Genomic DNA, 14,131 nt, shown 5'->3' on the forward strand with positions numbered 1-14,131 from the left:
CATTCTCACGGTGGTGGACCGTTTCTCCAAGGCGGCCCATTTCATCCCCCTTCCCAAGCTCCCCTCAGCCAAGGAGACTGCGCAGGTGGTGGTTGATCACGTATTCCGGATTCATGGTCTTCCGGTCAACGTGGTTTCCGATAGGGGTCCCCAGTTTGTCTCCCGGTTTTGGAGGGAATTCTGTCGGCAGATCGGGGCCTCTACGATCAGGATTCCAGGATTCCATCCCCAGACCAACGGGCAGTCTGAGCGGGCAAACCAGGATTTAGAGCGCGCTCTCCGCTGCCCACAATCCGAGAATCCGAGCTCCTGGTGCCAACAGCTGTCCTGGGTAGAGTACGCCCATAATTCCCTTCCGGCTTCTGCCACAGGTATGTCCCCCTTCCAGTGTTCTGTAGGTTATCAACCCCCCTTGTTTCCCACACAGGAACCCGAAGCTGCGGTGCCGTCTGCCTTGGCTTTCGTCCGACGGTGTCGACGCACCTGGAGGACAGCTAAGGTGGCCTTGGCCCAGGCGAATAGGCGGACCAAAGCAGCGGCAGATCGTCACCGGACTCCTGCCCCCCGTTATATGTATGGTCAAAGGGTATGGCTCTCCACCAAGGACCTGCCTCTCAGGGTAGCCTCACGCAAGCTGGCACCCAGGTTCATTGGCCCATACCGGATCACCAAGGTCCTGAGTCCGGCAGCGGTGCGGCTCAAGCTTCCTACCATGCTTGGTCGTGGTGCGGCTCAAGCTTCCTACCACGCTTGGTTGGGTGCACCCTGTTTTTCATGTCTCGAGGGTTAAACCTGTGTTGTATAGTGGATGGCTCCCCGGTCTATACCGTGCGGAAGTTGCTAGATGTCAGACGTAGGGGTCGGGGCTTTCAATATCTCGTGGACTGGGAGGGCTATGGTCCGGAGGAGAGGAGCTGGATTCCAGCCCGGGACATTTTGGATCGGACGCTGGTCGAGGACTTCTGTCGGCGACGAGGTGAGCCCCTTCCCGCGGCGCCTGGTGGCGTCCGTCGGAGGGGGGGTACTGTCATGTCCTCGGTTTGATCACGCTATCCTTCGGTTTTTGTGTTTTGTATCTGTCTGCATGTTGTGAACACATGGTGTTTTGTTTTGATCATTCACCATGTACTCTTCTGTGCTGTTCCTCCCTCGCTCTCGTTACTACCCGTATTGCTCATTATTGTTTGATTTCGCTCACCTGAATTCAATGTTCTGTTAGTCTCCTGCTCTATTTATTCCCCTCTTGTGTGTCGTCCAGTGCTAGATCATTGTTCGCCAGTTCGCCAACGCTCAGCCATCCCGTCTGGTCCTGTCAAGTCCGGTCTATTCGTGCCATTGTCGGCTCCCTGTCAGGTTTTTGTTGCTTCTTCCTTTGGTTTTGTTTTTCTATTTCTCCTTCCCCGTTTCCTATCCTTCGGTTTTTGTGTTTTGTATCTGTCTGCATGTTGTGAACACATGGTGTTTTGTTTTGATCATTCACCATGTACTCTTCTGTGCTGTTCCTCCCTCGCTCTCGTTACTACCCGTATTGCTCATTATTGTTTGATTTCGCTCACCTGAATTCAATGTTCTGTTAGTCTCCTGCTCTATTTATTCCCCTCTTGTGTGTCGTCCAGTGCTAGATCATTGTTCGCCAGTTCGCCAACGCTCAGCCATCCCGTCTGGTCCTGTCAAGTCCGGTCTATTCGTGCCATTGTCGGCTCCCTGTCAGGTTTTTGTTGCTTCTTCCTTTGGTTTTGTTTTTCTATTTCTCCTTCCCCGTTTCCTAGGCCGGGCGTCTGCTTCCCCGCAGAAGTTTTTCTCGCCACGCTCGGACGCCGGCTTCCCTGCCTCTGCCTCTGCCTCTGCCTCCCCTCTCCACCCTTTGATTCCTCATGCGGCCGCGCCATTGAGCGCCCTCTGCCGGGTGTTTTTGCAAGGACTGTTTTTGCTCAGTATTTCTGTTGGACTATTTTCCTATTACCCCGGCTGGTTTTTTGTTCATTCGAGGAATTTCCCTTTTTGTTTGGACTTATTATAATAAACAGTTTTCCTGCTGATGCCTGAATCTGTGTCCGTGTTGTGTGCCTGACAGTATCATTCTGTTTATATTCAAAGATATAATTCTGACTTTATATCTCATAATTCTGAGTTTATATCTTATAATTCTGAGTTTATGTCTCATAATTCTGAGTGTATATCTCATAATTCTGAGTGTATATGTCATAATTCTGAGTTTATATCTCACAATTCTGAATGTATCATTCTGTTTATATTCAAAGATAGAATTCTGACTTTATATCTCACAGTTCTGACTTTATATCATATTCCCAATTTATATTTAATAATTCAGACTTTTTTCTCTGAATTCTGAGTTTACATCTCACATTTTTATTTCTTTGGAGGAAACAAGCTTATGTAGATGTCTCCAGTTTCTTCTGAAAAAGAAGACTCTGGTAATCTCACATGTGTCTCTTCTAAGGTTTCAGAGGAATCTCAGCAATGTCTCAAACTGTGCTCAGATTTGCTGACTGCAATCAAAAGTCAATAGGAACTCAAACATTGCTCATCAAAATGATTTGAGCTGCTCTTCACATTCCTTTTATTGCTCTATAGTTTCACTGTATGATGGCTAGTGAATCATATTAGCAGAAACATCTACATTTTTTACTTTATTTAAATGAGTAGCTGAGAATACAATTAGTTTGGGATCAGCAAGATTTTTTATATTTTTGAAAAAGTCTCTTCTACTCACCAAGGCTGCATGTATTTGTTTAAAAACAAAGTAAAAACTGTAAAATGTTACTGCAATTTTAAATAACTTGTATGTTAATATATTGTAAAATGTAATTTATTCATGTGATTCAAAGCTGAATTTTCAGCATCATTACTCCAGTCTTCAGTGTCACATGATCCTTCATCATTCTGATATGCTGGCTTGCTGCTCAATAAACATTTCTGAGTATTATCAATGGTGAAAATAGTAGTGCTGCTGTATATTTTTGTGAAAATAGTGACACTTTTTGTTTTTCAGTATTCTCTCATGATTAGAAAGTTCCAGAGAACAGCATTTATTTGAAATATAAATCTTTTGTAACATTATAAACGTCTTTACTCTCTCTTTTGATCAATTTAATGCATTCTCACCGACCCCAAGCTTTTGAACGGCAGTTGCGGCGCTATGAAAGAGCAATGACAGTTTCCTGAAAACAAAAGCAGCCGTACCGTGTGGAGAACTCTTGAGAGCGAGGCTGAACGCAGTGGCGTCTGTCTTCCAGAGGTTCTCTAGACCTGAAGAAACACACAACAACACGAGCCCAGCCAGAACTCCTCAGCAACAGTCGCCTGTTTCTGTTTCGCTGAAAACATGAGCCGCAGGGAAATGAGAAGGACTTTGGCAGCTCTCACAATGAAGCGCCCAGCTGAAGAGAAGAAAAGAAGGAGAAACAAAAAGAGGAGAGAAAGTTGTTTTTAGGGCAGAGAAGTGCTTGAGCCAAAGTGAAGAAATGGAAAATGCGATGGAATAAAGTGTGGTTTTGGTGAAGGGAAGGTGTATCAATAGCGGCGTATGGTACATACACACATACACACAGAGTACGAGGGTCTGTTTTCAATCTTGGCTCTCTCTCTCTCCCAGGCAGCAAGAGGAGTAGCTTGCAAATTCATAACAACGTCCAACATCTGAGTAAGACCTTTTCTCTTTATTACAGGGAGAGAGAGAGAGACACAGAGAGAGAAGTTGTCGGCATTCGCCCTGTAATTGTGTGAGCGAACACAAAATGTTCTGATCAACAGAGACTCATTAGAGGCCTTGAACAGACACACAGGAGCTGAACGAATAAAAGTGCAGGAATAAATGGTTCTGTGCCAAAGAGCTACAATGTTGGCTTGTCACAGATAGTTTGTTATTGTACATTCCTGGGTTTAGGTTTTTTTCTCTCTCTCCCAGGCAGCAAGAGGAGTAGCTTGCAAATTCATAACAACGTCCAACATCTGAGTAAGACCTTTTCTCTTTATTACAGGGAGAGAGAGAGAGACACAGAGAGAGAAGTTGTCGGCATTCGCCCTGTAATTGTGTGAGCGAACACAAAATGTTCTGATCAACAGAGACTCATTAGAGGCCTTGAACAGACACACAGGAGCTGAACGAATAAAAGTGCAGGAATAAATGGTTCTGTGCCAAAGAACTACAATGTTGGCTTGTCACAGATAGTTTGTTATTGTACATTCCTGGGTTTAGGTTTTTTTTCCAGCTTAGGCTTGTGAAATGCAAAATATAATTACTGTATGACATTTGTATTAAATGCAGCAGTCATTTTCTTGTTGTTTTGTTGCTGCTAATGAGACCTATACTTAAAATGAGAGGAATTACTAAAAAAATATATATATATATTTTTTACAATGTGACAAAGCTGACACAGAAAACAGATGCATTATTACTTTTAATGATTACAATAATAATAATTTATAATAACAATTATAATAAATAACAAATAATAAAATTATTATTATTATTATTACTAACAATAATTACCAAATTAATAATAATAATAAACTCACCAGTCTTGCAGCGTTGTTAAATTCTTCTCAAATTGTGACAAAGTTGACACAGAAAACAGATGAATAATTACTTATAATGATTATAATAATAATTAATAATAATTATTATAATAAATAACAAATAATACAAATTATTATTATTAACAATAATTACCAAATTAAATGAATAATAATAGTAATAATAAACTCACCAGAGTCTGTGTAGCGTTGTTGAATCATAACAAGTGAAATATGGAACAGGACCATCAGGATGAAGATTGAGTGATATTGCCTGAATTAATGATTCCATAAATATCTGATAATGTTCAATGTTCACCACAAGCATATAAAACCTCATAAAAGAGGTACATAGGCCTAGTAGCTAGGCTATATAGTTATTTATATATATATATAGACAGATAGATAGATAGATAGACAGACAGACAGACAGACAGACAGACAGACAGACAGACAGATAGATAGATAGACAGATAGACAGATAGATAAGATAGATAAACTGATAGATAGACAGACAGATAGATAGATAGACAGACAGACAGACAGACAGACAGACAGACAGATAGATAGATAGACAGACAGACAGACAGACAGACAGACAGACAGATAGACAGATAGATAGATAGATAGATAGGTAGATAGATAGATAGATAGATAGATAGACTGTCGGCATTCGCATAACGCTGATGTGGATTTTCGACGATGGCGTGTTCCGATCATTTTCGCACATGGCATGTAGACAGAATTGTTATAATTAATCTAAGAGACTCCAAGTGTTTAACTGACAGATGCTAGTTAAAGATGCTAGTTGAAGTGCCTTCTCTCTGCGCTTCAACTGGCTGGTGTCATTTAATAACACTAATTTAAGAAAGAGGTTATTCTGCTGTTCCGCCACACGCAAATAATCCGAGCTCTCTCATGTATTGATGGATACCTTCTTTTACAGTCTATGGATAAGTACATTTCGGAGCAGTGCTTTTTCGACAACGTTTTCGAATCTTTTATCTCTGGAGCGCGTATCGCGAAGCTTATGATTCAAATCTTCGGAGCTAGATTTATGAATCTTTTGATTCAAATCGGTGCTAATGAGCGCGTATAACGAATCTTTTGATTCAAATCGGTGCTTATGAGCGTGTATAACGAATATTTTGATTCAAATCGTGTTAATGAGCGCGTATAACGAATCTTTTGATTCAAATAGGTGCTTATGAGCGCATATAACAAATCTTTTGATTCAAATCGGTGCTTATGAGAGCATATAACGAATCTTTTGATTCAAATCGGTGCTAATGAGCGCGTATAACGAATCTTTTGATTCAAATCGTGTTAATGAGCGCGTATAACGAATCTTTTGATTCAAATCGGTGCTTATGAGCGCATATAACGAATCTTTTGATTCAAATCGGTGCTAATGAGCACGTATAACAAATCTTTTGATTCAAATCTGTGCTTATGAGCGCGTATAACGAATATTTTGATTCAAATCGGTGCTTATGAGCACGTATAACGAATCTTTTGATTCAAATCGGTGCTAATGAGTGCGTATAACGAATCTTTTGATTCAAATCTGTACTCGGCGCGTGTACGTCACACATGAGTCATGTAGGTTATTTAGGAAATCGGTTACGTGGAACCACATTAAACTAAATTTGAAATATAAATTAAGTAAATTATAAATAAATACATGTTAAATTATATTATAACTGAATGAAGATAAATAGCCTAGACATTTCCGTTATGTAGGCCTATGCTGCATGATCAATCACAAGCTATTCCAATGAGCTGCAAAATAAGTAAAAAAGTAAATAAATAAGCCTCCACACCACTTTATGCTAGATAGGCCTATGCACATATAATTTATGCCTTAATGTAACATTAGCTTCGGCTTTTTTCTGAAATAGGCTAGCTCAATAAAACTCTTCTGTCAGACAAACAAGTTCATTTTAGTTTCATATGCAGCATTAATTTAAAAGAAACTGATTGAAAATCCAGATGCAACAAAGATGTATTGTCAGGGATCCGGGTAGAGGGATGGAGCGAGGACTCAGTATTGCAGAAGAATGGGCTTTATTTTAAAATAAAACAAAACAAACAACAGAAACTACCCCGTGGGGGAAAAACAGGCTGGCAAGGCAAGGCAAGGCAAGGCAGGATCTGGACACATCCAGGGATTGACGATGACGAACTGACGCACGACTGCAAACACAAGGAGAATAAATGGAGAGCAAATGAGGAGGGTAACGAGGGAGCACATGTGGGGCAAATTAACTAATAATCAGGTAACAAGATGGGAGGGGTCAAGACAATTGACATGAGCACATGGCACACCGAATCAAAGACAAAAAGCCATGTGCTCACACAAAACAAAACACAAGCACATGGCCAGCAAAACAAATCACAAGCCATGCCAGGGATTGACGATGACGAACTGACGCACGACTGCAAACACAAGGTGGAGGGAGCACATGTGGGGCAAACTAACTAATAATCAGGTAACAAGATGGGAGGGGTCAAGACAATTGACATGAGCACATGGCACACCGAATCAAAGACAAAAAGCCATGTGCTCACAAAACAAAACACAAGCACATGGCCAGCAAAACAAATCACAAGCCATGTGCTAGAACAAGAGACACGAACACGCAGCTAATGAGAAAACTCATAAGCCACGTGTTCACACAAGACAACAAGAAAAGCACGCGGCTGAACACAAACCGCGTGCTTCACAAAACACAACACACGTGGACAGAAGAGCGCACGGCCGAGCGAACTCGAGACCGCACGCTCCCACAACAGACAGAACATGGAGCGCGAGTGTCCGGACCCCGACACGAAACCGAAACTCAAGACATGAGTGCCGGGATCTGAACACCACGCTCCAACATGAAACAGTACACGCAGACGAGAGCGCACGGCTCGAGCACACTCGAAGCCGCACGCTCACATGAAAACAATGACATGACGCGAGTGTCAGGGCTCTGTCACAAAACCATGAATTACACTAGACCGAAGTGACAGAACCCTGACACGTATCCTAATTTGGTTCAGCGTAGCCAAGTCTGAAATGCAATAAATTGGAATAAAACTAATAAAAGTGACTCATGTTTTTATTTAATAAGTTTGTCATGCTCATAAATATTGTTTTGTTTCAGGAAGGAACAAACTGTTCAAAAACACAAAGTGCTCTTACTCAAATCTGTCTGTTACCTTATTTGCTGAATCAGAAAATAACAGTTTCAGAGAGATGTCAACACAACGCTGGATCTTCTGTAAAACATTTGCTGCACTGCACATTTTCATCTGTGAAGGGCCTGAAAATCTCATCTGCCCCGTTCAGTAAACATCCTCTAATTACAAACAATGAGAACGAGACTGTTATGAGATCAGTTTGATTAAACTCTCTGACCACACACAAGCCCAGAATGCAGATGGACCCAGATACGGTAACATTAGCGATTCATCCTCGTGTGTCTGACAGCATGTCCCACACACACAAACATATGTATCAGAAACTACACACAAACATGTGCAACACACATGCAGCAGTTCTCAATATACACACAAACATACTGTCTGTGTTTATGCTGTTTGTGACCCACTGACCCCCTGGACATTTATTTGACTTTTCCGCTGTCCAACAAACATTTGACTGAGTAAGAGACAAAAAAGACCATACAAAAGAGACAGGAATATATTTCAAGGACATTTAACATCTCTTTATTATCTTAAAATTAAATTAAAGGTAGCCTATAGGAACATGGTCTTCTTTTCTTTTCAATAAAAGACCGGTGGTTATGCATTTTAATTCAACTGTCAAACAACATTGTTCATTCTTTCAAGCAGACATTTATATAGATATATAGTATATAGATTAATCCTTATCATGGCCATTAATGTAATTTAATCAAAAGTACTGAGTGACCTTCTCTTTTTCTTTTGCTGTTTGATTAACATTAATGACAAAAACAGCAGCAGGTGCTGTCACTTTAAGACCGAAATCGCTAAGCTTCGGGTGCGCGCACAGAAAATCGGACCGAATTAACATTTTAGTCATAGTTTTTGTCATTCAGAACCAGTTTTTATTTACACTGAACAAAATTATAAATGCAACAATATTTTGCCCCCATTTTTCATGAGCTGAACTCAAAGATCTAAGACTTTTTCTATGTACACAAAAGGCCTATTTCTCTCAAATATTGTTCACAAATCTGTCTAAATCTGTGTTAGTGAGCACTTCTCCTTTGCCGAGATAATCCATCCACCTCACAGGCCAGCCTAAGGCACACCTGTGCAATAATCATGCTGTCTAATCAGCATCTTGATATGCCACACCTGTGAGGTGGATGGATTATCTCAGCAAAGGAGAAGTGCTCACTAACACAGATATAGACAGATTTGTGAACAATATTTTGACAGAAATAGGCCTTTTGTCTTGACTTTTGAAAAAGTCTTAGATCTTTGAGTTCAGCTCATGAAAAATGGGGGCAAAAACAAAAGTGTTGCGTTTATAATTTTGTTCAGTGTAGTTATCTGTGAAGAAAAATGACGCTGACAAAATTATAATAAAACAAGATTTGATGTCCATAATATGAGCCTAAAATGATTGTCTGATTCTTATGTCCGTCGCACAGAAACACTGACCCAGGATCAGCTCACCTGTTGCTCTGACTCATTTTGTTGGCTCAGTTAGTTTTTTACGATTGCTTAAGCACAATTTTGAAAACAGGGCCAACTTGTTTTCCTGTCGAAAAGTCCTTATGACAGATGCCACTGTATATCTGCTAAGAATTGGCTGAACTCTCAGTCCAGCCTCCCTCAGCGTCAATCCGTGGTTCACAACATGGTCCACTAGTGTTGCACGAATGTCATTTGATAAGTTTGGTCCTCTTCTTCTTTGTACACGTTCTCCTCCTGCTTCAGGTCCGCCTCCGCCTCTGCCACCGCCGCCTCCTCCTCCTCCTCCTCCTCTGTGTACTCCTCCTCTCACCCTCACTCTTCTTCTGACTCCTTCCATTTTGGTTGAAGGCAGGTGAACCTACCTGCTGCATTTTTATAGTGCTTAAACCTGATTGGTGTGTCTACAATTTAGCAATCATGTGTTTGTGCACCTGATGGCTGTGTTTAACAGAGTGGCTCATAGGTGTGGTAATTTGACAGTCAGTGCTTTGGAATTGCAAGGAAGTGACATCATGATATACTTCTGTGTCTGATGTATACAAGTGTGTTTAGTGTTTTGCAAATCACTGTGTGTAATGTTTTGCAAATAGTGTGAAGCTGACAATGTGCTTAGAGTTGTGCAAATCTAGCAAATCTAGCCTTATGTTTTGCTCCTTGAGTGTAAGGTTTTGCTAATTGTTGGAAAAGTTTAATTTTAGTGTGTAAGCAATCGTAAAAAACTGTAATTATGATGCATAACGATCACAATAACTCACAAGTAACCCACATGACTCCAGTCTGAAAATGAATGTCTTGTCAAGTGAAAAGCTGTGTGTTCGGAATAAACAAATCAATCAAGACATTTTAACTTCAAACTGATTTTCATAATATTGCTTCTCCTGAGAAAAGCTCTTCCTGTCTGAATCAAATCTGCACAAATCAAGCACTATTTACAAGCAAAAACAGCTCTAAACAAATATGTGTGAGGATTTTGATGTGAGAGGACAACAGGAGATGGACTTTTTCACTTAAGGAAGCATAATTATGGATTATGGACTCATATTTTGGTCATGAAGAGAAACATTTTATTGAAAACACCTCGATGTATGAATGACAAAAACACAGCTTTTGGTTTCACAATACAGTACGTTAATTAATGGACTGGAGTGTGGATTACTTGTGGATTATTGTGATGTTTTTATCAGCTGTTCGGACTCATTCTGACGGCACCCATTCACTGCAGAGGATCCACTGGTGAGCAAGTGATCTAATGCTAAATTTCTCAAAATCTGCTGAAACATACTCATCTACATCTTGGATGGCCTGCGGGTGAGAACATTTTATTTGATTTTTTTAGCAAATTTTCATTTTTGGGTGAAATATTCCTTTAAACTTTGGCACAAAGTCTGAACACTACACTCTTAAAAATAAAGGTGCTTCACAGTGATGCCATAGAAGAACCTTTTTGTCTAAATGGTTCCATAAAGAACCTTTAACATTTGAAGAACCTTTCTGTTTCACAAAAGCTTCTTTGTGGTGAAAGAAGGTTCTTCAGATTATAAAAAGGTAAGAAAGAGATGGTTCCTCTTCTTCTGACTCCTTCCATTTTGGTTGAAGGCAGGTGAACCTACCTGCTGCATTTTTATAGTGCTTAAACCTGATTGGTGTGTCTACAATTTAGCAATCATGTGTTTGTGCACCTGATGGCTGTGTTTAACAGATTGGCTCATAGGTGTGGTAATTTGACAGTCAGTGCTTTGGAATTGCAAGGAAGTGACATCATGATATACTTCTGTGTCTGATGTATACAAGTGTGTTTAGTGTTTTGCAAATCACTGTGTGTAATGTTTTGCAAATAGTGTGAAGCTGACAATGTGCTTAGAGTTGTGCAAATCTAGCAAATCTAGCCTTATGTTTTGCTCCTTGAGTGTAAGGTTTTGCTAATTGTTGGAAAAGTTTAATTTTAGTGTGTAAGCAATCGTAAAAAACTGTAAGCATCTGTGAGCTGGTCTCAGGTCATGCAGATTCTGTGGTTCATCATTCAGTAATCGCTCGCATTAGTCAGAGTGAGTTAAGGACAGTAAACAGAAGCAGCGGAGCATGTGACTCTCAGTTTTGTATTCTCTCACAGCTCGCTTTATCGGCGGTGCGTTTCATAAAGAGTCACTGAAGGAACTAATTGGTCAGGCTTCTGTCTGTTAGTGTGTGTGTGTGTGTGTGTGTGTGTGTGAGAGAGAGAGTGTGTGTGTGTGTGTGTGTGTGTGTGTGTGTGTGAGAAAGAGTCCTTTGGGATTTGGGAGGAGGAGGTGCTTTCTTTCAAAGTCTCTAAAACTTGGAATGTCCCCATTACACACTCAGCTCAAAAACAGCTCATTAACACATACAAACTAGCCTTGTTTTTGCTGTCTACATAGGCAGCTGTCTTCTAAGGCAGTTGACCATAAGTTTTGGAACACTACCAGTGTTGTGGAAAGTTACTATTAAAAGTAATGCATTACAATATTGCGTTACTCTCTAAAAAAGTTACTTAGTTACTTTTTATGGAAAGTAATGTGTGACGTTACCTTTGCATTACATTTTCTCACCTGGCCTTGGCTTGCTTGATTGTTTTTAATATTAATATAAAGTTGTGTTTTTGGCAGATGTTAAACCCCTTTCCCACCAAAAGTGAAATGAATAAGCTGCAGGAAATGTAAATAAAAAAAACTCAAGCAAACCTTTCAGCTGTGTTGCCATTCTGGATTGCATGAGTTTGCTTTTCACTGTTTTTATTCATTCTGAGGAATACTGAAAGTGAGATGAGTAAATGCATGCTTACATTTAGCCTAAAACTACGTTATGTTTACACAGCACACACAACACCTCTGCACTTACTCTCGATTTCTCTGGGAACAGGAGAGCTGACAGTCAATAAATGGGAAAACAAAGTATATTTCCTTGTACATTTGAAAGCAATGTGTTACTTTACTAGTTATTTGAAAAAAAGTAATCTGATTACGTAACTTGCTATCCCTAACACTGCACTCTGTATAAGCAGTGACTCCATGCAGAATACATGCAACACAAAATAGAATTACTCATGTAAAGGAAAAGTCACAAATTATTGATTCCAGTAGAGTTTAACATGAAAATGATGCTAAGCTCATCAATGCATGCAAAAAGTCATTTATAAATATACCATTTTATTTATTATTTTCTTTTTATAATAGTTCTAAAATAGTTTTTAATTTGATTCATTTTAATTAGATTATATATATATACACAGTACATATTTTATTTTTATTATTTTTTATTATATATCTAAAGTGGATAAATCATCTCATACAGTGACATACAGAGTTGTTGCATGCATTTTAAAACAAATGCATATAAAATGAATTTTACAATGACATACTTGATGCTTTAAAATGCAACTAAAACGTCATGGCAGCTATTCATAACTTTCAAGCATTGTGGCAAAATTGCATGCCAAACACTGCTCAATTTAAAAATTATTAAAGTATAGTTATTATTATTAATGTGTAAAAATTTACATTGGTTATATTAAAACAATTTTAGAATACATTATTTAAATGATGTACAGTATATTGGTAAAGTAACTAATACTGTTTAGATATATGTGCATATTTAAAGTTTAATATAATATTAAATCCAATGTTTTTGCTTCATTTGACAACCAAAAGAAGAAGTACAGCTTATAAAAACAGACAGAAGATTTCCTCATGAGCGCTGATGTTAATGTGATCTGAACAGACATCATTCCCTATTGAGATTAATAAACTGTTAAATATGATTTTAGAGAGGGAAATATCCAGTTATATAACGGATAACTGCAGAGCCACACGTCCTGCTTTAAGCGCTGTGGTTTGGATCGCACTAACAGACGTCTGAGAAATGCTGAGTGTGAAACTAAATCTCTATATCTGGCCCAAAAAGAGCAAAACTAACAATAAAACCTCTCTCCTGCTTTTATAATCTTATTTTTGTCTATTTTAAGATGAACATCTGGTGAACTATGGGGAAATTTTTTACTGTGGGTGGAATTTCACTTTTCTAGTAAATACATCTCAAGAGCTCTTTATTTTTGTTTAGGAAATGAGACAAGCATTTCTGTGCAACACGGTAAATTATCATATATTGTGTGTATTTGTTGCATAAATATTGCATAAGCTATATTATGGTAGAATTATGAATTAGTCATTTTGCATACATATTTACACAGGACATGCATGCGATTGAAAGATATCTACACTATAAAAAATGACTGGGAATTTAACGGTAAAAATGCTACAGTAAAAACCTGTTAAATGGTTAACGGTAAATTCCCCTACTATATACGGTGAAAAACTGTATTGGACATTACATGTAATTTTACAGAAGTATACCCTTTTTACTAGTGAAAAGGACCGTATAATTTACAGTGAATAACTGTAAATTGACATTCCCAGAATTCCCTGCGTTACATTTCAAATGTGATGTTTTTTTGTTGAAATAACTGTTTCTTCTTAGTTTTTTCTTATCAGTTTTGTATGTTAGGGTTGTATGTTACACCTAATGTTGTTAAATGAATGTTTATTGCATTATTTCAGTTTCATGTGTGTTACCTTGATGGTGTTTAGTGTTTGTGTGAAAGGCACTGTACACCTTCCATATATGTTATTATTTAAAAGCCGCTTGTGATGGGCTTTTGTTCATCATGTGACTTTCTCATCACCATCTGCATTTGGTGGTTATCAGTGTATTACAAAGGTACAAAACAGATTTCAGTACTTTAAAAGGTTGGTATATTAATATTATATCAATTAATGAAATTACAGTATTTAACTGTAAATTTAAGTTAAAACCTAAAATGTTGCTACCGTATTTTTTATGGTAAAATTCCGGCAACCACACCTGTCGGTTTTTTACCGTACATTTTATGGATTCTTTTTTACAGTGT

At 38.8% G+C, this 14,131-nt stretch overlaps 1 protein-coding gene across 1 annotated transcript in view; it reads right to left on the reverse strand.

The window, feature by feature from the left end:
• The window catches only part of LOC107588322 (platelet-derived growth factor receptor beta-like), a 57,602-nt gene extending 54,057 nt beyond the window's left edge, over positions 1 to 3,545 (reverse strand). The window contains exon 1 of the mRNA XM_016276375.1: positions 3,205 to 3,545. The gene's annotated coding sequence lies outside the window, so the exon portion shown is untranslated. The remainder of the gene's footprint in view (positions 1 to 3,204) is intronic.
• Positions 3,546 to 14,131: the final 10,586 nt, after the last annotated feature.

The sequence above is a fragment of the Sinocyclocheilus grahami genome, unplaced genomic scaffold, assembly GCF_001515645.1.
Source record: "Sinocyclocheilus grahami isolate Dianchi unplaced genomic scaffold, SAMN03320097.WGS_v1.1 scaffold102.1, whole genome shotgun sequence".
In the NCBI taxonomy this organism is placed as follows: Eukaryota; Metazoa; Chordata; class Actinopteri; order Cypriniformes; family Cyprinidae; genus Sinocyclocheilus; species Sinocyclocheilus grahami.